The 23,096-nt window shown below is 42.6% G+C and overlaps 1 non-coding gene across 1 annotated transcript; it reads left to right on the top strand.

Annotated features, from left to right (window-relative positions):
• Positions 1–11,615: 11,615 nt before the first annotated feature.
• On the top strand, positions 11,616–11,697 carry trnas-uga. The gene has a single exon. It is a non-coding gene; the product is annotated as a tRNA-Ser (tRNA).
• The last annotated feature ends 11,399 nt before the right edge of the window (positions 11,698–23,096 follow it).

Genomic DNA, 23,096 nt, shown 5'->3' with positions numbered 1-23,096 from the left:
TTATTTTGTTTTCATGTCCTTACTGAAACCATTTGACTAATTTGCAGCTGTTTTTTATGCCAGATATGCTGGTTAGAAACCAGTCTTGCATAAACATTTAGACTTTTTCAACATAGCCATGTTTGATAATATTTGCAGCTTTTGACGGTGGACTTCGATATAAATTAGGTCACCATGCTGCAGTTTCCAACTAAAGTAAAGGCAGCTAATGCATTTTCTGTGGATCATTTTTTCAAATGAAGAGGAGAAGTCTTGTGCATCTACAGGGAGGCAAAAGGAAGAAGTGGTAACAGGTCAAATATTTCAGTATTTTATCTCATTCTCAAAGCCAAGTAAATTATCAGCAACTAAGTGATGTTGTTAGACATTAAAATTATTCTTGCTAGTCTGTGCACTAATCTTATACTAAAGTCTTCTACCCTTTTTCAATATTTAATCAGCTCCAGTTTCTAAAACTCATCCCAAAACACTGGTGTGTGATGTTCTTTATCTCCAGTGTATGTAGCTCCATCATCTTCAGCCATCAATACACATTGCTCAAATTGTAACATCCTTTCAGATGGGTCCATAATCCTTTCTGCATTTTTCTACCCAGTTCTAAGAAAAACTCAGACTTGGGAACCTTTGACCGTGCCTAGGGCACATCCTCCTTACCTTCCGTCAATACCTTTCTGTTCTACACTGCTGGTACTTTTGCAAGTGAGCACTGAAAGTCAGGAAGAGTTTGCTGTTAAATACACGAAACCAAGTGTTTTTTATAGTCACTGTTAGACACGTTAAACAAAGCAGAGACCTGCTGCAGACATACAGTGGCTTGCAAAAGTATTCGGCCCCCTTGAACTTTTCCACATTTTGTCACATTACAGCCACAAACATGAATAAATTTTATTGGAATTCCACGTGAAAGACCAATACAAAGTGGTGTACACGTGAGAAGTGGAACGAAAATCATACATGATTCCAAACATTTTTTACTAATAAATAACTGAAAAGTGGGGTGTGCGTAATTATTCAGCCCCCTGAGTCAATACTTTGTAGAACCACCTTTTGCTGCAATTACAGCTGCCAGTCTTTTGGGGTATGTCTCTACCAGCTTTGCACATCTACAGACTGAAATTCTTGCCAATTCTTCTTTGCAAAACAGAAGATGGATGGAGCCAAATACAGGGCAATCTTGGAAGAAAACCTCTTGGAGTCTGCAAAAGACTTGAGACTGGGGCGGAGGTTCACCTTCCAGCAGGACAACGACCCTAAACATAAAGCCAGGGCAACAATGGAATGGTTTAAAACAAAACATATCCATGTGTTAGAATGGCCCAGTCAAAGTCCAGATCTAAATCCAATCGAGAATCTGTGGCAAGATCTGAAAACTGCTGTTCACAAACGCTGTCCATCTAATCTGACTGAGCTGGTGCTGTTTTGCAAAGAAGAATGGGCAAGGATTTCAGTCTCTAGATGTGCAAAGCTGGTAGAGACATACCCTAAAAGACTGGCAGCTGTAATTGCAGCAAAGGTGGTTCTACAAAGTATTGACTCAGGGGGCTGAATAATTACGCACACCCCACTTTTCAGTTATTTATTGGTAAAAAATGTTTGGAATCATGTATGATTTTCATTCCACTTCTCACGTGTACACCACTTTGTATTGGTCTTTCACGTGGAATTCCAATAAAATTGATTCATGTTTGTGGCTGTAATGTGACAAAATGTGGAAAAGTTCATGGGGGCCGAATACTTTTGCAAGCCACTGTATGTGCTTTCAAAGGCTTGAAAACCTTATTAAGGGCACCTATCAGAAGCAATGGAGTTAAACATTAAACAAGAAAGTTAGCCAAGTTTCCAATAACAGATGAGGCTGTAGTACAACATTCTAACAACCCCAGATCTCCCCCAGATCATCAGTTGCCTGCATGTAACAACCAATCACAGCGACTGGAAAGAAGCCAGTCAAAGCCAAACAGAACAGGTTAATCTTATCTAACACTAACCTTTTTGTTTTACAAGAAAAAAAACGAGATTAAGAACAGGATTAACTGCATTAAACTCCCTGCCTCAGAGGCTCATTTATGGGAAGTTAGAGACAAGAGTGAAAGAAAAAAATGTGCATTTTACAGTAACGTTCTGTTAGTATGGTTCAATTAATTTAATTTAGAACATTACTATACTTTTACAGGGTGATGCTATAAAACTAGTGATGGGGGAATTTCTACAGTATTTTCTCCAAAATTGTTGCTATTTCAAAAGTAAATATCTATTGAGTCTGCAGTTAGTTTAATTTCACTTGGTGATGCTGTTCTTTAAGTCACTGTCCACAGTTCATGCAAACAAATATGCTACTACAACTACAATTAAATGGAAGCACTCAATATTTTAAAACATACTACTAACACAGACCCTTATTCACTAATATGTGAATAGAAATGTTCTTACTGTGTCCACAAAATAAAAGCACAGAGGAAATTATCACATGGATTCATGAAACAGGTTGATAATGGAGAGGGTGAAAACAGCTGGAAGACAATGGCAACCATATCTGTCAGCTAAACATGAGAAACTCATTGCAAATATAAGAAAACATGAGTAAGTTGGATATTGCAGAGAAATTAGACTGTCAGTGAATTTTCAACCATTATGTTGAAGATTTGTTGGTGTGGTTGGGATCATTGTCCAGTTACATGACCCAGTGTCAGCAAAGCTATGGATAGATGGCTGTACATTTGATTCTAGAACACTAAGAATGCTTGAATATTAATGGTATACAAAGGAGTTGATGCCAGCTCAATGACTGCAGGGTATCCAGGCCCTATAGCTGTGAAACAGCCCCAGCTCATCCCTCCACCACTGTGCTTGACAGGTGGTGTAAGGCATTTGACAAAAATCAAACACAACATATCAGTACAAACTTGGAGCTGTGCATTATCACCAAACATTTTGACTTTGGTCTCATCTGTCCAAGGGACATTGTTCCAGAAGTGGTTTCTTCAAATGCACCTTTCCAAACCTTTCCAAAGTCAGGCTGCCATGTTCTTTTCAGAGATAAGAAGCTTTTTTGGGGTAACCTTTCCACACCAGTCATATTTGTTGCATCTTTTTCTAATTATACTGTCATGAACTGTAACATTTAACATGCTAACTGATGCCTGTAGACTCTGAAATGTAACTCTTGGGTTTTCTGCAGCATTCTCTGAGGATTGCAGAGTCTCAGCTTGGTCTATAACATAATAGACTTAAAACAGTTTGAAAATGTCCTTTTTACCCATCCTAGATTGAATAAATTCATTTCAGTTTTATTTATTTACTGGTATATCACAACAGTAGTCATCTAAAAGCACTTTGTATTGTAAGGTAAAAACCTTAGAATAATACAGACAAAACCCCAACTATCAGACAGTCCCCTATGAGAAAGCACTTGGTGACAGTGGGAAGAAAAAACATACTTTTTAACAGAAAGAAACCTCCGGCATAACCAGGCTCAGGGAGGGTCAGACATCTGTTGCAATAAGTTGGGCCTGAGGGGAAAAGAAGAGAGCAGAGAGGTACAGTACAAAGGACAAACTGTAGAAGAGAGCCCAGAGTTGAATAACAACTGATTAAATGCAAAATGGTGTATAAACATACAGAAAGTGAAAAGAGGTCAGAGAAAAAGAAATGCTCATCGGAAGCTCCCAGAATTCTAAGACTTGATTCAGCCCTAACTATCAGCTTTATCAAAAAGGAAAGTTTTAAGCCAAATCTTGAATGTATAGAGGGTGTCAGTCTTCCACAGAAGAGAGGCCTGAAAACCTAAAGCTCTGTCTCCCATCCTAATTTTAAATATGTTAGGAATCATAAGCAAGCTAGCAGTTTGAGAGTGAAGTGGTCTGTCAGGGTGATATAGTACTATGACTTAGTGACTAATTTAAGATGTGATCAGGCCATCCACACAGGTGTGCACACAGGTGTACACACATGTGTTCACAGACACAAACTACACCTTTCTTGGCTGCTACCTCAAAGCACATTGTGAGCTGTCGCTCTTGCATGCTGCACAATAACATTTAATATTTAGTATCTACTGTTATTTACTGTTAGCTAGTTTATTGTGATGGTGTTGTATTTATTATGTTGCTCTTTTTTGTTTGTTTTCTCTTCTGTTTTTTTCTTCTCTCGACAGGTGATCCAGGTGTTTTTTTCTTTTTTGTTTGTTTGTTTGTTTGCTTTTTTTCTCTCTCCCCTCTATTTTTTCTTTCTTTCTCTTTCTTTCTTTCTTTCATTCTTTCTTTCTCCCTGTCCTATCCCCCAGTCATGTCTGTCCTGTCTGTAACAACTGATAATAAAATAAAATAAAATAAATACATAATTATAATAAAGGTCAATCACATGGACCAATATGGCAAGGCCATGATGATCCACTTGGTAAAGTAAATCCGCTAGGCATTGACGTGAAGAAATAAAATGCAGTTTGGCCCTTGAGGATTTGTTTGTTGTTGAGTGCAATGTTAAAATAAATTCTTTAAAAAGCAAAGTAGAAATGGAGTCTAATAGACATGTTGCTTATCACTAAGTAGTTTATCACTTTGAGGACCTTTTTGTGTTGATTAAGAAGTAACATATTAGCGATACAGTATTATACAGATAAGACTGTCTTCAGCTTTTCCAACACATATTGGTGAGATTCACTATGAAAATGTTGAAGTGAAGTATGAAGTGCAAAATGTAATGCTGGTAGTGGGGTTAAGGTTAAGGGGATGAGGTCTGACTGAACTAGACATCTAATACAAAATACAATCTAATACAAGAAGGGTAAAACATTTTTAAAACTTTATCTAACAAAGTAATTTCATTTTAAATAGTCCTACATTCTTAAATTCTTAATTGGTATTTTGATGTTTCCTGTGCAACAGTCAGGATAATCAGTCAGAAAAAATGGGCTACTATCCATTGATGACAGAGCATAGATCTCATGAAAAGCTTCAGGTTTGCTTTACTCTAGGTGTTTATAAGAAATTTGATTGATTGTTTAGATTTACTTGTATCTCTGAAATAGACGAAGTCCATTGAGCCTCAAAATCTTGTTCCTAAAGGTGAATTATCGTTGTTATTATTAAAGTTGATTTCAGTTTCTGATTGAAATATTTACTATTAATTTTTTTAGTATAGGGTTAAATTGAACTGAAACGACTTTGTAAAATTGGAAAACTAACTAAAATGAAATAAAAATAGAGGAAATATCCCTAGCTTTAATATGTATTACTTTGGTAAAAATTGCATTACACGTTCCCGTTAAGGCATTGATGGATGTGTGTATTGGGAATTTGGATGTCTACAAAAGTGTGAGTCAGCTGCTTTCAAAAACGCCTGTGTTTTTATTGTAATGCCTGTACTAATTTTTGTAAATCTTGCCTCTGACGTATGCCCTCCATATTATAGTAATTAAAAAAAGACTAAACACTGAAAAAACTGAACTGAAAAACTATACAATAAAAAGTAAATAGTCTGGGAAATAAGCCTGAAAGCCTGAGAGTGATGTGCTCTTTCAGGATAACGTGGCATTGTCGGTCTTTAAGAGATGATAGGCTCTGATCAGTTAGGACTTGAGTGTACGAGAGAAGGATTTCACATTAAATTGTGGATTTAACAGGAAGCCAATGAAGTGTGACCAGAGGGAGTCCCATTCTTACTGCAGTACTTTCTATCAGGAAACCTGATAATACAGAATTGTAACAGTCCAGCCTAGAGGTAAGAAATGCATGAACTAATGTGTAGCGCCGTTCTGAGAGAAAAGGTTTCTCATTTTTGATAATATTACACAAAAAAGAGAACACAGTCCTAGAGATTAAACATTTTTAAAGTTTCAAATAATACAGCTGGAAGGAAAAGAAAATTGGAAATTCAGAAAAAATAATACACCACAGTTTTATGCTAGGCAGAGATGGCAAATTTGAACAGTGTTCAATTAAAGAAACAAAAAAAGCAGATGAATACAGATATGTAGAAATGAAGGGAAAAGACAGACAGACAGAGGTTCTACAAAAGACTACATGAACAAAGAAATGTGACAGAAATGTCATACTTTCATCATAATTTCCACCATTTGCGATTTGACTGGCATTTATATAATTATACCGTCACATTGTGCCCTTTTCTTCTGTAATGTCACGTGAGACTAGAGAGATGGCTTCAACACTATCTCATCGCACCAAGTTTCTACGATAAGTCTAACAGTAGCTTGGAATATGTATTAAAAATGTAAAAAGTTAAATGGAAACTTTGCTGTTGGGTTTGAGGTAAATAAAGACTGGTTCATATTCTCTTCTTCACAGCAACTTTCTGTGTTGTATTCATTGTGCTTGTACAATCAAACTGACCTCAGTGCATCCATGAGGCAACTTGCAAAGCATCGCAGACCTTAGGTTCAGACCCTCTGAGGTCTATATCTTAACTAATTCTGTTATTGGAGCATTTGTTCTTTTTAAAAATTGCTCTCTCAAGTCTTTGCACTCAAAAAACCAAAAACAAAGAACAAACAAACAAACAATGCATGGATGGCATTCTACCTTGAATGCATCAAACTGTTCACGTTTTTCCTTTTTGGTTGTCTCCAACAGATAGGGTTAGGGTATGGGTTATCACTCATGATGACCTAGAGGGTGAACATTTGATATAGTTTTTATCCATTTTGAACATTCAAATGGAAAAGCTTTTAAAATAAATAAGAAGCATATTTAGCATGTCTAATGTCAAAAGATATACGATTTTATTTAGCATGTCACAAAAACAAAACATATCCCATGACAGGTCACCAGTAACGTAGTGGATGCTAAGTGATCTTCTAGAAATTATTTTCTTCAAATTTCCTCAATTGGGTCTACAATAAGGGGACAATTCACACTACATGCAAATTGCCTAAATGACATTGAAGCTGTGACTTTAACCTGGTGAAATTTTTACATGCAACATCAAAATGTTCACCACAAAATGTTTAATATAACGGATGCACAAACTTCCAATTACCTTCAGCTCTTCATAATAAGATGAATGTCCTCTAATATATGGAAGGCAGTATTTTTTGTAAGATGAAAAGCCAATTTCCTGAGTTGTCAGGGTGCAAACAGGAACCAAACGTACACTGTCACATTACATCAGGCTGCTGGTTTATCTGCTAGAGGAAGCAAGAGAGGAATGGGGAGAGAGAGAAGAGAGAGAGGGACAGGAAGAGTGACAGAGATGAGGTGAGGGAGTGCTACACTGGCCAGCTCAAGCTGTCTGTATTTTTTTCCCCCTCTACCCCATAATGATGTGGGGAAGGACTCACTCTGCATTGGGTTAATAAACAGTTATTCATCTTCAGCATGGCACCCAGGAAACAGAAGTGGGTTTGCCCTTGGGCTAATCTTCAGGCCCATGGAAGACAGCCAATCCATCAGAGCACTATTTAGACTGCAAACTGCAAACTTTCTGGACCTCCCAAAGAAGCGAGGGGAAGCAAGAGAAAATGAGAGAGTGACTGAGGAGGGAGTAGATGACATAGAGCGAGAGATGGAGAGAAGATAAGGTTAAAAGAAAGTGGGAGGGAATGAAAAGGTGAGGAGGGTTGGGCTCCTAGTTCTGCTGTGATTTATGATGTTTAGAAAGTCAGACTGTTTGAATTAATGAGGTAGAATTGGTGAAATCGACCAGTGTGTGTGTCCGTGTGTGTGTGTGTGTGTGTGTGTGTGTGTGTGTGTGTGTGTGTGGACTTTATGCCTGTGTACCTGTAGGTCATTTGACACAGTCATCAATAATAATGGTGTAGATTTGAGTTTTGAAATTACTTCCAAATTAAATTATTACAAATGTATCCAGAGAAATGATTCATGTTTGCTAACAGTGTAAGGCAAGCATTTAAATGCAAAGTTGGAGCTTGTTTGACCTTGACTGAGAGAGAGGCAGGCAGGGAGACAGTTGCTCTTATCATAAGGTGGTTTATTGTAAGTGTATCAACAGCAACATCATGGCTGACAAATCTGAAATTCAGGTTTCATAGAGCTCATCAGTTTCACATGACAGCCTGCAAAAACATCCAAAAAAATAATTTATTCTCTATATTGCTTCCCAAGACTCACTAGGCAAACACATTTATTACCTCCGACCAAGAACAGACAAGGTCACATTACAAATTCACTGGTGCTGCAGAAGGAGTTTTTTTTCTTCTTTGTCAGCATTTTGAAAAAAACTGCAATGAAAAATTGCTTGTTAGCTCTGACAAAATTACATGTCTGAACACATCACTTTCTATTTAAGAAACATGGTAAAAAATAAAAAACACAGTTTTTTTCTTTACTTGTAATGCAAAATGTTTAGCAGTAGTATTTTGATTTCCATCTACATGTACATATGCAATCTTCAACTAGTGACAAATCCTAAATGTGACTATTTTTTACAGTGGAAATACTGCAAACAATAACATCCATCCATCCATCCTCATCCGCTTTATCCGAAGTCGGGTCGCGGGGGCAGCAGCCTAAGCAGAGAAGCCCAGACCTCCCTCTCCCCAGCCACCTCCTCCAGCTCATCCGGGGAACACCAAAGGCGTTCCCAGGCCAGCCGAGAGATATAATCTCTCCAGCGCATCCTGGGTCTGCCCCTGGGCCTCCTCCGGTGGGACATGCCCGAACACCTCACCCAGGAGGCGCCCAGGGGCATCCTTGTCAGATGCCCGAACCACCTCAACTGGCTCCTTTCGATGTGGAGGAGCAGCGGCTCTACTCTGAGCCCCTCCCGGATGGCCGAACTTCTCACCCTATCTCTAAGGGAGAGGCCAGCCACCCTTCGGAGGAAGCTCATTTCTGCCGCTTGTACCCGCGATCTCGTTCTTTCGGTCACTACCCACAGCTCGTGGCCATAGGTGAGGGTCGGGACGTGATCGACCGGTAAATTGAGAGCTTCGCTTTTACACTCAGCTCCCTCTTCACCACGACGGACCGGTGCAGCGTCCGCATCACTGCAGCCGCAGCACCAATCCGTCTGTCGATCTCCGCTCCCTTCTCCCATCACTCGCGAACAAGACCCCGAGATACTTGAACTCCTCCACTTGGGGCAGGAACTCATCCCGACCCGGAGTGGGCACTCCACCCTTTTCCGGCTGAGAACCATGGCCTCAGATTTGGAGGTGCTGATCCTCATTCCCGCTGCTTCACACTCTCGCTGCGAACTGCTCCAGTGCGAGCTGGAGGCCCCACCGATGAAGCCATCAGAACCACATCATCCGCAAAAGCAGAGATGAGATTCTGAGGCCACCAAGTGAAAGCCCTCCGCCACTTGGCTGCGCCTAGAAATCCTGTCCATAAAATTATGAACAGAATCGGTGATAAAGGGCAGCCCTGGCGGAGCCCATCACCCACCGGAAACAAGTCCGACTTATTGCCGGCAATGCGAACCAAACTCTTGCAACGGTTGTATAGGGATCGAATGGCCCGTAACAGTGGGCCAGACACCCCATACTCCCATAACACCTCCCACAGGACACCCGAGGGACATGGTCGAATGCCTTCTCCAAGTCCACAAAACACATGTAGACTGGTTGGGCAAACTCCCATGCACCCTCAAGTATCCTCGAGAGGATAAAGAGCTGGTCCAGTGTTCCGCGACCAGGACGAAAACCGCATTGTTCCTCCTGTATCCGAGGTTCGACTAACGGACGAACTCTCCTTTCCAGCACCTGGCATAGACTTTCCCAGGGAGGCTGAGGAGTGTGATCCCCTGTAGTTGGAACACACCTCCGGTCTCCCTTCTTAAAGATGGGGACCACCACCCCGGTCTGCCAGTCCAGGGTACTGCCCCTGATCTCCACGCAACATTGTAGAGGCGTGTCAACCAGGACAGCCCTACAACGTCCAGAGCCTTCAGGAACTCGGGCGGACCTCATCAACACCAGGGGCTCTGCCACCGAGGAGTTGTTTAACTGCCTCAGTGACCTCGACCCCAGAAATTGGCGGGTCATTCCCTCATCCCCAGACTCTGCTTCCTCCTCGGAAGACGTGTCAGTGGGATTAAGGAGGTCCTCAGTATTCCTTCCACCGTCTGACAATTTTCTCAGTCGACGCCAGCAGCGCACCGCCAGCACTATACACAGTGCAGGTAGAGCACCGCTTTCCCCTCCTGAGACGCCTGACGGTTTGCCAGAATCTCTTCGAGGCAGTCCGAAAGTCTTTTCCATGGCCTCTCGAACTCCTCCCACACCCGAGTTTTTGCTTCAGCCACTGCCTGAGCCGCATTCCGCTTGGCCTGTCGATACCTGTCAGCTGCCTCTGGAGTCCCACAGGCTAACCAAGCCCGATAGGACTCCTTCTTCAGCCTGGTGGCTCCCTTCACCTCTGGTGTCCACCATTTGGTTCGGGATTACCACCACGGCAGGCACCAATCACCTTGCGGCCGCAGCTCAATGCAGCAGCTTCGCAATGGAGACGCTGAACATGGTCCATTCGGACTCAATGTCCCCAGTCTCCCTCGGAATGTTGTTGAAGCTCTGCCGGAGGTGTGCGTTGAAGATCTCGCGGACTGGGGCCTCTGCTAGACGTTCCCAGCACACCCTCACTACACGTTTAGGTGCACCGGGTCTGTCCAGCGTCCTCCCCGCCACCTGATCCAACTCACCACCAGGTGGTGATCAGTTGACAGCTCAGCCCCTCTCTTTACCCGAGTGTCCAGAACATATGGTCGCAGGTCTGGTGATACGATTACAAAATCGATCATCGACCTGCGGCCTAGAGCATCCTGGTGCCACGTGCACTTATGGACACTCTTATGTTCGAACAAGGTGTTCGTTATGGCCAAACTGTGATTTGCACAGAAGTCCAATAACAAAACACCACTCGGGTTCAGATCAGGGAGGCCGTTCCTCCCAATCACACCCCTCCAGGTCTCGCTGTCGTTACCCACGTGAGCATTGAAGTCTCCCAGTAGGACAACAGAGTCTCCAGGTGGGGCACCTTCCAGCACCCCCCAGGGACTCTAAGAAGGCTGGGTACTCTGAACTGCCACTCGGCGCATAAGCGCAGATGACAGTCAGGACCCGTTCCCTGACCCTGAGGCGCGGGGAACAAACCCTCTCATCCACCGGGAAAACCCCCAACGTGCCGGCAGCAAGCCAGGGGATATTAGAATACCCACCCCAGCCCGCCGCCTCTCACCAGGGGCAACTCCAGACTGAGACAGAGTCCAGCCCCTCTCAGGAGACTAGTTCCAGAGCCCAAGCCATGCATAGAGGTGAGCCCGACTATATCTAGCCGGTACTTCTCAACCTCACGCACTAACTCAGGCTCCTTCCCCACCAGAGAGGTGACATTCCATGTCCCTATTGCCAGTCTTGGCAGCCGGGGATCGGTCCGCCAGGGCCTCCGCTCCTGGCCGCCGCCCGACACACATTGCACCCGACCCCTATGGCGCCTCCTGCGGGTGGTGGGCCTGCGGGAGGATGGGCCCATGTCTCCTCTTCGGGCTGTGCCCGGCCGGGCCCCATGGACTAAGGCCCGGCCACCAGACGCTCGCCCCCGGGCACCCTCCCCGGGCCTGGCTCCAGGGCGGGGCCCCGGTAACCCTATCCCGGGCAGGGTAAACTGTTCCCTCGATGTTCTTTTCATACGGGTCTTCTGGGAGCTGTGATGGCCGAGAGGTTAAGGCGTTGGATTTGAAATCCAATGGGGGCTCCCCGCGCAGGTTCATACCCTGCTCACAGCGAAACTCCATTTCGCCAGCGTTCCAAACAATAACAATACAGACAAATAAGTGAGAATAAAATAACAAAATTTTCTTGCATAAATATCAGCTAATATATTTGAAAACCCCAATAATTAATAAATGTGCATCATTACTTTGGACAGTTTCACTGTGGCCTTTCTTCTTAGCTATTACATCCATCCACCCAGGTTGTTGGCAAGTAACTGAACTACACTGTAGACTTGAGTAGTATCTATTATTTTTTGTATTAAAGCATACTGTCATACAGAGTGACTAAATTCCATTTAATTTTTTTTATATAGAGCCAAATCACAACAACTGTCACCTCAAGGCGGTTTATATTGTCAGGGAAAGACACTACAATAACATAGAGAACAACAAACCCCTATGAGCAAGTACTTACAGTAGTGGAAAGTACAGCAAAAAGTGGTGAGGGAAAAAAGTGTATTCTCTGGAAAGAGGAACAAAGACAAGGAGACCTGGTAGTGGAATAAGGAAGTGCATTCAAAGGAAGAAGTTGTCAAAGAGGATTGTAAACCTAGGCATATAGCAAAGAGAGAAGTGGCAAAGAGAGAAGTGAATTGTATTGGAGGCTAGATACTAAGGAAGAAGAAATGACCTTGTATTGTGGCAGAGAGATTCAGCTGACTAGGATGTGCAGCAAGTTGGGGTGATAGATCAAGAAGGAACTGTACTAATGACTGAGGAAAGTTGTTGTGTTGAGAAGATATGTTTGAGAAGCTGATGGATGAAGAAAATGAAATGGAAAGGAGGACAGATGAAGAAATGTTAGTGATCAATGCAGAGGTGGAAGAGAGAGCTATGAAGACAGGGATGGCATATCTGTGGAGGTGTGGAAATGTCCAGGAGAGAGGGGCTTAAGGATTGATGGAGTGTACTGGTAACAATTTTCAAGAACGAGGGTATTGTCCAGAGCTTGAGGAACTACTTGAAGACAAAGTTGAAGACAAATCAGAAAATCTATTTTCTCAGTTATAGTCAAGATACAAGTCTTCCATCAATTTTCATCATTCCTGTTCCTAATTTCATCTGTGAGAATTCCAGTAACACATGCTTTCATAATCTTTGTCAAATTTCCTTTCCACTCACACTCATTTAAGAAATAACATTTGCTGCTCAATTACAGAAGCAAGTTGTTTTACTAAAGCAGTCTCTTGTTGTGTATATTTTTCAAGTAGTTCATAAGTGGCTGGCACATATCAGGCATGTGCATTTGGGAGACGATTAGTTACAACGAAGCACACGTAACTTTCTGTTTTTCATCTTTTCATATTTAGCCAACGTTGTGTGAGAGGTGAATGTAAATGTGCTTTCTGCGCTTTGTCTCTGGCTCTTCACTTTCTGAAGAGCAGACTCCCACTCTGCTTCTGCGTAGTAATGTTCACTTAGCTTTCACTTGTTAAAGTCTGGCCATTATGAACTAGACAACTGTTAGCCATGATGATATTTCCAACCTCTATTTTGTTTGAATGTTTTACAGAGAGAAGCGGACAGGCTGTTGCTCCCTGCATCACAGGACATTTGCATAAAGGGAAGTTTTGAACCCAGCGACTGTCAGATAGAAGCAGCATTTGTGTGATTTCTTTCCATCGAAATAGATCTTTCTTTATGTAACTATAAAGAATATAAAAAAGTGTATTTGACTGCAGGAAGTGAGGACTTTAAAATTGGTAAATGTGGGACATAAACACTTTACTGGCAAGCAGCAAACTTTGTCTTCACTTCACATTTCACACTTCACATTTTAGGCATCAGTCGCACAATCCTAGAGAGTGGTCACACCGGTCAATGAGAACATTCCACTTCAAAGTAAAAGTTGTGAAAAAATAACAAAACAAAACAAAACAAAAAAAGGGAATGTACATTTTACCGGGGGGTCAGTGACCAGTCTCAAAACAATTAGGTACACATGTTAAGTCTCACATGATAAGACTCAAGCTGAAAAGATTAACAGGTTATGGTGAGCATGCTAAGGTGGAACTCAACAAAGGTCTTTAGTCAGTGACCCAATTTTATTGTAAAATGTTGTTTTCTTGTTCTTGGCAAAATAAGCAAGTTCCCAGGACCAACGCTAGAGTCACTACAACACTTTTGGGTCACTCCTGTGATTCATTTGGGCTACTGAACCATTTTGTCTAATAATATTAGAAGGCTTGCATCATTATTTTTATTTATGTTTGACAGGCGCCAGCTGGAACTCATCCAGGTCAGCCCGAGGCAGCCTCGTGTATATAATTCCAACCTGCTCAGCAGCAGAACTCTAAGGTCTGTGTGCCCATAAACCATGGAGTCTCAACATCAGCATTTCAGCTTGGGGACGAGAAAAAATGTAACAGTTTTGTCGATTACTTCTGGTGGATGAAACAGACATTAGTTGTTTTGAGTATTACAAATTAAAAACTCTTGAGTAGAAATAATGACATATATGATATAAAAAAGTGGAATGTTGCCCTGCAACAGGGTGGTAAATTGATTAAATTGATAAAAGCAAAATCCATCAAGTGTACTGAAAATGCAGTGATGATCTACATTAAAAGAAGCCATCACACCACCAAAGACACAAACATTATATTTGATTACTTTCACCTAGTCTTTTTTTGTTGCTTCTGGTGTGTTGTTTCCCCCAGATTAGTCCTCAGTATAATAAAAACGTCAGTTTGTATGTGTTCATTGTTCATCCTGTTTGTTTCCTGTATGTCTGTATGTGAGTTGGCCACCATTTGGATTTATGGATATTGTTTTGTTGCCACCTTTTGGACTTTTTGGACAGAAACCTCTTTTACAGAGTTAACTTGGGATGGAATAGCCCCCCTGAATGGGCACATGGTCAACTGGCCAGGTTATTCAGAACACATCAAGGGAGAACTAACTGACTCCAGATGATGGTGCACAGTACCTTGGCCAGTTGCTCAGGAGGCTCTGAGAGTTCAACGATTTGTGCTGACAAAGTCTTCACTGAGAACCAATACTCAAAGGAAGGGCCCCAAGGAGTTGACTTGCCCCCTAGAGGAAAAAGATTACACTCCATTACAACCAAGAAACTTATTCCCAGAAGGAGAGCCCTTCGTCTCATTCAGATCCTGTGGAGATAAGAGGGACCCACAAACGGCCTTGCAGAGTCATGGTGCTCGGAAAAAGAATCGATATCAGGGATTAAGCAACTGAGGATAACCTATTGCGAATGATCTTGGTCACTTCAGGGAAGAGATGGCTGAGGTAACCGTGAATGGCTGCATCTACTGCTCCAAGGGGACTTTTTATAATTTCAGACACCCTCACTGGGTTTACTGACTTTGAACTGAAGCTCTATAATAAAAAAGTTTAGGAATAGTTTAAACAAAAGAAGAGATTCAGAGAAGGAGAAAACTACAGGAATGAGGTTAAAAGGCCAACTCAAATGCTGTAGAAGAACTTGACCCCAGTGTTTGGCTAAATAGTTAGCCAGAGTTCAGAGAGAGATCTTTGATGAAAGAAGAGTAGGTACATACAAAGGTTGAACCTGAGGCTTGGCATAAAATGAAGATGATGCGAGTAGAAAACGGTTGCCTGGAAGGATTTCAACAAGAATGAGGTAGGTTGAGAAAAGAGCCTTTAAAGCCTCAGGCGAGAAACAGAAAGATGAGCCTACTTCCTATTTCTTCCAGAACAGGACTGACACAACAAAAAAAAAAAGAAAAAAAGTGGTGAACGGGCATCAATCAAGTCTAAAACTGGCAAGAAATCTTCACTTTAGACCCATAATGACCAAAGATGGCAGGAAGGCATAAATGCCTGATGTGCAGATAAAAGAGATTATCCCATACCAAGTGTGTGGAAGGATAGATAACAAAAAACAGATTTCTGCCCTAGGTTCACCTTTTGAGACCCAGCAGCCATGCCCATCTTTTATATACAGTCTGTGGTTGTTCCTAATCTGTTAAAATATATGAACCATTAACTGACATTGCCTGCTTAGCAATCAGTCCTGATGCGGCGACTTCTCTGCACACTGTTCAATTAACTGGCCATAATGCTGAACTCACGCTGGAAGTCCCAAACTGGCTTTCATTCGGTGGAAATCACTATAATTTCAAACAATATGGCCGTATCATCAGTGCTGATAAATAGTACAAAGACAGCATTACTGTTTGCAATTTTTAAAGCTTCTATTAATTATGAATATGATTTCACACACTTGGGCAAAATTCTGAAATTAACTGAGGAACAACAGAACGTGGAGAAAAACATTGCTATGATAATATTTGATATGTACCTATTAATTATCCATCTATCCTTTCTCTTCTGCTTTAGCAATATAAACTGAAGTTGAATCAATGTCAGGCCATAATTTTGTGTTATAGTACTTCGTACCACAACATGGTCCAGTGAGTCATTATAAAGTTAATTTAACAAGCCAACTCATCAAATCTGTCATATGTGTGCTTTATGGCAACATGCAAAAGGCAAAGCCTATTTAGACCATGAGGGTAGGGTTCAAAAGAAATATCAAAAGTTAAAATAAAAGCAGTCCACAAAATCATACCAGTATCTACTGTTTCCCTGGTGAGGAAACTCTGAGGAACATTTTGCAGAAGTTAATGAAAAAAAGTACCTTTAGGTTTTAATTTAATCCAAATTATGTATGCCTTTTAGCAAGCAAGAGCTCCAGTTAGCATGTGGCGGGATAACAGTACCCCATTGTATATAGTACAGTTCTTCAACTCAAGAGAGAGAATCAGTACTGTGCCTTTTGGCAAATGCAGCTTTCTGTGAAATAAACATGTTTGGTTTGGTGTCTATACAATAAGACTTGATAGCTGTAATTAGCCCAGTGGAGTGGACTGAGCTTTATTATATTCACAAAACAGAAATACAGCAATTTAAACAGTGGCAGGAAGATACAGCATATCCAACTGTTTTTCTGTGAGAATATCTCTGTTTGTTTCTTGCAGCTCTTTCACATTTTTCATCCAGCATACACTGAATGAATGAGTGACATAAAGACTGTGCTGGGTAGAATAAAAGAAGGAACTAAAAAAAACTAGAAAATCAGACAATGAGAGGATGACAAATTGAGACAGAGGAAGAGGCAGACAGGCTGGCTGACATGCAAATATTCCCCAGCGGAAGTAGCTGTCCCTCGTGATAGTGATCCTGTCATTTGAGCAAGTGCCTGAACAAAAAGAGGATGGCATACAACAGAGGAGGACACTTTATCCTGTTGGGCAGAGCGACGGAACTCCTGCCATAGCCAGATACAGGGGATGGACAATATACATTAGTACGTGTTAAGTGCTATCACACAAATGTAATTTCATGCCTTTTGGGAAAAATTTCACAGTCTTTCATGGAAAGAATATATGAATATGGCCAAATTGTTTGTTAGCCAACTGTACAAAACATCATCCAGCACACACTCAAAAAACAGATTCAGGTCCTCCTTTCAACGAACACATACAAATTTTGTTAGTTGTTCATAAATGTAATTAAAAAAATACCAAATTAATTTGGCTTTCTTTGTGTAAACTTAAAATTATTCTAAACCAGCAGAGGCTGATTCTGAACACAAATTGAATGAGTTTGTTGGGGCACTGGCGGTAGGGGGACTACATTTTTGCACATGCGCATTTGTATACTCAAAGAAAAAAATTCAAGCCCCTCTTTAAGCTGAAACATTTTTTTTTATCTCACTCAACGCAAATGTACCAATCCAGCGTTACTGCAATTATTATTTGTGTGGTGAACCTAAATTATTTTCTCTCAAAGCAGTCTTTGTTACAACAACACAAAGTTATTGAGTTACACAACGGTCAGGCTCTTCGAAGATTTTGCGCTCTTTCAGGATCACCTAAATGAATGCAGCTGGTCTTGGCCTCTCTGTACTTTTTGGATAAAACTACACCTTCAGGTAAGGTAACATATTAATTTTTCATATAACCAATTGTGTATTTCTCTATGAGCTGAATGTAGAGTACTGCTATTTATCATAGAAGCTTGTAACAGTTGTTTTTTGAACTTTTGGTGGTGCTACCATTCTCCTCTATGCTGGAATACTATTTTTTTTTACCAAATAGACAGGTCTTTTCAAAAGCACCTTGTTTTAGAGGACAAATTATGTAGCCACCAACTTTTAAGTACTCGGAGCTTGTGCTAGCTTGATAGCAGCTAGCCAGCCGCCATGTGCTCAATGAAAGATGATCTCCTAAGGCTAACTTCATTCTTACTGTTTTCTTTTTATAATCTAAAAATGTGGCATTCTGTGTTTATTATTATATAATGCCATATTATAGTAGAAATTATTGTTTTGAGGTGTCTTTAACAGCAATTTATAGTTTACTGAGGGTGCTACCAAAAGTGAACCATGTGGCCGTAAGAGTAACTGCAGTCAGTACAACACGCACTCCCGTGACGTTCATACCTATTTATTATTAGAAATGATTTCTTTATTTATTATTCGCTACCGCCTAGATTATAAGAAAATGCTGCGTCAGGGGGAAGCGTTGGAAGGAGAGGCCGATGATAGTCGTGGGGCTAGTAGGGGAGGGCACTGGAGAACCAGTGAAGTTTGGCAGTGAGTTTTGCATAATATGTTCCCCTCCAAGTGACAGAGCCCTGAAACAACCTATTTCTTAACCAAGGTATTGTTTCTGTTTTTCAGACCTCCTCCACTGAGGATGAACGGTTGAGATCCACTGCAGCAACTGTCATGGGTATTTACACCATTACAAGAGAAGGCATTCAGGAGCTAGAGCATGTGGGAGTTGTCATTGAAGGTACTACAGTTATGAACAGCCTCGGTAGTGTCATCATGGCATTCATCGTCTTCTTTGGACTGATTTATGCACTTGATCTGAGCTATCCAAATGACCACAAGTACACTTTGGAGTTTTGTCAGAATTTTTGAATGAATCTGGATGGCCCAAAGCTCAGTGCAAAGATGCAGCAAATGAAAATGAAGATGTTTGCTTAGGCAAACAAGACTCCAGCACAAAAGTTGATTTTGACCTTTTTATCTCTTTTTTTCAGACTGTGACTTTAAAAAAAAACAAAAATGGAAGTTTTCAATTTTTGTCTGCTTTTCTGTTTGAACATCTTAGATGAACATCCTATTGTGAGTGATGTAACCCTTAATCTATACTAATATAGATGGATAAAAGGACTGTGGGAATTTAGCTCAAAAAAAGTTTAATGGTTGTAACCAGCATTTTCTTTTTAATTGCTTTTGGGATTTTCAAAGACACAAAACAAATGTTGACAACTTTGGTGTCTTCCAGTGTTTTTAAAGTTGGTGTTCCCGTTTTTATAAGCTTGTAAAAGTTTGAATGTCATTGGTTTTAGAGAAGTAAAGTTGAGATGTTTTTTTTTTTAAATTAAAATACATCTGCTTTGGTAACACAAAAATGTTCTTAATGAAAACCTTTTATATATACATTATTTTTGTATTCAAGTATTGTTGGGTTGTTTAAAATGTTCAGTGACTGGCATACAATGGTGTGAATTGTAATGTTTAGTAGGTTATCACTGCGGATTTGCTGAAAAGCTACCTGCAAGTGTCACTGTAAATGTATACAATGATTATTAAGTGAAATCTGATTTTACAAATTGCAGTTTGAAAAAGGAAGAACATACATTTTCTTTTATACTGAGGGGACAGATTTGTTTTCAGTCTTGCCTAGTAATACAAAGGTGTGTCCTATTCAGATTTAATATTCATTTCAAATGTAAGCCAGCACTTTTTTGTTAGCACTTTGATTTTGTTAAGGTTAATTTGACCATGTGACATGTATGTTTATTCACAAAATATTCTGTTTCTGCTGTTAATTCAAGTGATTAAAATTGAGTTGAAAAAACAAATTCATTTTGTTATTTTTTCAATAATTCAATAGTTAGTTGAACTTAAAAAAAATCATTTTAATGCGAAGACAATCTAGCTCAAATGACATTGTATTGAGTTGAACCAACCAAAACCTTTCACATCTTATCAATGTAATTTTCTTCCTTTTAAACTGATTTAAAAAATTGTGTTCGACTGACTCAGTTTAATTAAATTGTCATGATGTATGTAGATTTGGTTGAACCAAAATATATGTATTACGTGGAAAACCTGCCATCAATCCAATTGAGTTCATCCAATGACTCATTTTTATGAGTGCAGCAGCAAATCACAAAATCAAATATTAGTATGTATAAATACTGTTTTTTGGGCTTTTGGAAAATTGGGGGAGAAAATGAACATTTTCAATCATAACAAGTTTTTATTTCGGCTTAGTTCCTGGGAAAGTTTGATATGTTTAGTGATGAAAACACACTATAATACTCGTAGGTCCAGTGTTGGGGAGTAACGGAATACATGTACCGCCGTTACGTATTTAGAATACAAAATATGAGTAACTGTATTCCGTTACAGTTACCGTTTAAAAAGGTGGTATTCAGAATACAGTTACTTTGTTGAAATAAATGGATTACACGGCGGTACTTTCCTGTTTCATATTGTCGCAGGTCAGGACTGTTTGGGTTTGTTTGACAGCTACGTTCTGTTGTTCCAGGCGGCAGCGTTACGGTTGCCATGGTTACAGGGTGACGCGCTCTCTCTCTGCGTGTTTCCTGGGTGAGAGAGCGCTTTTTTGCTGTTGTTGTTGTGCTAAGCTAAAAGGCAGAATGCTACAGGCATGGCCCTAAAGAATGTAGCATCATGGGCAGTGTAGTCCGTGCTGCAGGGAGAATGGACTGCCATACACGTTATGTGTCTGTGAGCGAGGGAGGGAGAAAAAGGAAAAGTCGGGAGCTGGGAGCAAAAACGGGAGCTGGAAGCATGTAAATATAATAATAACCACTGCAGCCAAGAAGAGTGCCTGACGAGCCCATTTGTAAGTAAGCTATTAAGACTCAACTGTACACTGTGTTCGTGTTTTCCTCCGGAAAAAATAAGTTTCGTTGGAGCAGCCTTTCAACGCCTCTCTCTGTCTCTGGCAAGCAAAGTTGACCCAAACAACAAAGTAAAGCTAGTTTTCGGCTACCAGCCCGACACGGAACCCACTGTATTAGCCAGAGGTCCCTTTACTACGGTTCGGAGCCGCGGACCTTCAGTATCAGTAATAAATCACAGCAATAGTACATTCACGTAGTTGTAAACAGCACGATAATATATTAAGTAATCCAAAGTATTCAGAATACGTTACTCTCATTGAGTAACGTAACGGAATACGTTACAGAATACATTTTGGGGCATGTATTCAGTATTCTGTAATGGAATACATTTTAAAAGTAACCTTCCCAACACTGTGTAGGTCTTAGCTGTCATTAAGGAGAATAGCCATAACCTCACAAATTCCGTCAGTTCCCTCACCGGCTCTCCAGGCTGCTCCAGTAGCTCAGTCACCTGCTCTCCAGCCTGCTCCAGTCCAGTCAGTCCGGCCTGCTCCTGTCCAGTCAGTCCGGCCTGCTCCTGTCCTCCAGTCCCCTGTAGCTCAGTCTCCTCCTGTCCTCCAGCCTGTCACCCAGCCTTCTGTCGCCCAGCCTTCTGTAGTCCAATCACTCATTCACCATCCTGTTCAGTTCCCGGACCTGCAGCCACAGCATCCAGAGCCAGCTGTGAGCTCTCCCGCTCCTCAGCCAGGGGTTTCCGCGCCTGCTGGCCCGGCCGCTCCTCAGCCAGGAGTTTCCGCGCCCACTGGCCCGGCCGCTCCTCAGCCAGGGGCCTCCGCGCCCGCTGGCCCTGCCAGTCTCCAGCCAGGGGCCTCCGCGCCTCCTGGCCCTGCCAGTCTCCAGCCAGGGGCCTCCGCGCCTCCTGGCCCTGCCTGTCTCCAGCCAGGGGCCTCTGCGCCTACTGGCCCAGCCTCCAAAGCTGTTGCTCCGTCACCGCCGGCTCCCATGCCGTCGCCTGGTCCAGCCTCGGCTCCGGCGTCTGCTTCGCCTGGTCCAGCCTCGGCTTCTGCTTCGCCTGGTCCAGCCTCGGCTTCGCACGGTCCAGCTTCTGCCTCGTCTGGTCCAGCCTCGGCTTCGCACGGTCCAGCTTCAGCCTCTGTGTTAGCCTCGCCTGGTCCTGCGGCTGCCACGCCGTCGCCCAAGCCACATTTTGGACGTCGCCGCCGTCTTCCTCGCGGCCGCCCACCGGACCTTCTCAGTGGCCGCCGCCGTCTTCCTCGCGGCCGCCCACCGGACCTTCTCAGTGGCCGCCGCCGTCTTCATCGCGGCCGCCCACCAGAACCGTTTCGGCTCGGCCACCGGCCTCGTGGCCGCCCACCTGAACTGTCTTTGTTTTGGACTCCGTCCCTCCGTCCTGGTCCCTCTCCGCCCACCCTGTCTTGGTTTTTCTTTCTTTTGGCCGTCGGGTGCCGGCCTTTGAAGGGGGGGGTACTGTCAGGGTTCCTGGGTCGCTGACCCAGTGATTCAGTTCTGTTCATGTTCAGTTTAGTTTGCCACATTAATGTTCTCACTTCCTGTTTTTTCCCATGTCAGCTTGTGTCATTAGTCGATTATGTTCAGCCCTGTACTCACCCGTTTCCAGTCATTGTCATCATTCAACCTGTGTATTTAAGCTCCTCGGTTTCACCAGTTCTTTGTCGTGTCATTGATGTTCGTATGATGTTGTCCTTTCCGTGTGTTCCCTCAATTCAGTCAGCCATTCAGTTATCCAGCCAGTCAGTGTCAGTTCACCCTCTGTTCATCCATTCCTTATAATAAACCTTCACCAGTCTTCACCTACCTGCGAGTCCTGCGTTTGGGTTCCTTCTTCCTCGCCTCCACACAAAACCTGACAGAATGACACGACCCATGCCACGAAGACACGATTGGAACCCAGCGGACTCTGACCTCTATGAGCAGCAGGAGGCAGCGCTTTCCCGTTGGGCAGAGGAGCTCAGGGAAAACAGCGCGGCTCTTCGGCGGAGAGAGACACGTCTTCGAGGGGACTCGCCTGGCTCTGGGCGGGCCTCGGAGACGCCGCATTCCCTCACCTGCTGCCTCATCTGCAGCGGAGCATTTGCCGCAGAAAGTGGGCGCTTCACGCCACGCTTCGGCCGCTCCCTCTCTCGCCGCTCCGCTCCTGGCTAACACACCCGCCGTCTCATTCGCCGGACCTCCAACCTCGCCACGGCACAGCGGCTACGCCTCCCACCTCGGCTCAATGGAGGCTACCGCGCCAGAGGCTCATCTGTTTACCCTGGCCGCTTCCTCTTCCCAGAGAAAGCGGCGCACACGCCGCCATAATATGGACCATTTTGAGCAACTCCCGGCGGTGAGTTCCAGTGACTGTTCTCCACACCCTTCATCTAATTATTCACCTAAAACGCACAATGGACTCACTACTGATTCATGGGGAGTTTCCCTCCTAGAGGACGATGTGGCCTGGGAAGAACTTTTCTGCTCTGCTCCCTCTGAGCTGGAATTCATTAAGGACA

Source organism: Oreochromis aureus, linkage group 18, assembly GCF_013358895.1.
Source record: "Oreochromis aureus strain Israel breed Guangdong linkage group 18, ZZ_aureus, whole genome shotgun sequence".
Lineage (NCBI taxonomy): Eukaryota > Metazoa > Chordata > Actinopteri > Cichliformes > Cichlidae > Oreochromis > Oreochromis aureus.
Note: the sequence above shows the minus strand (reverse complement) of the source record. Positions and strands in the feature narration are given on the sequence as shown.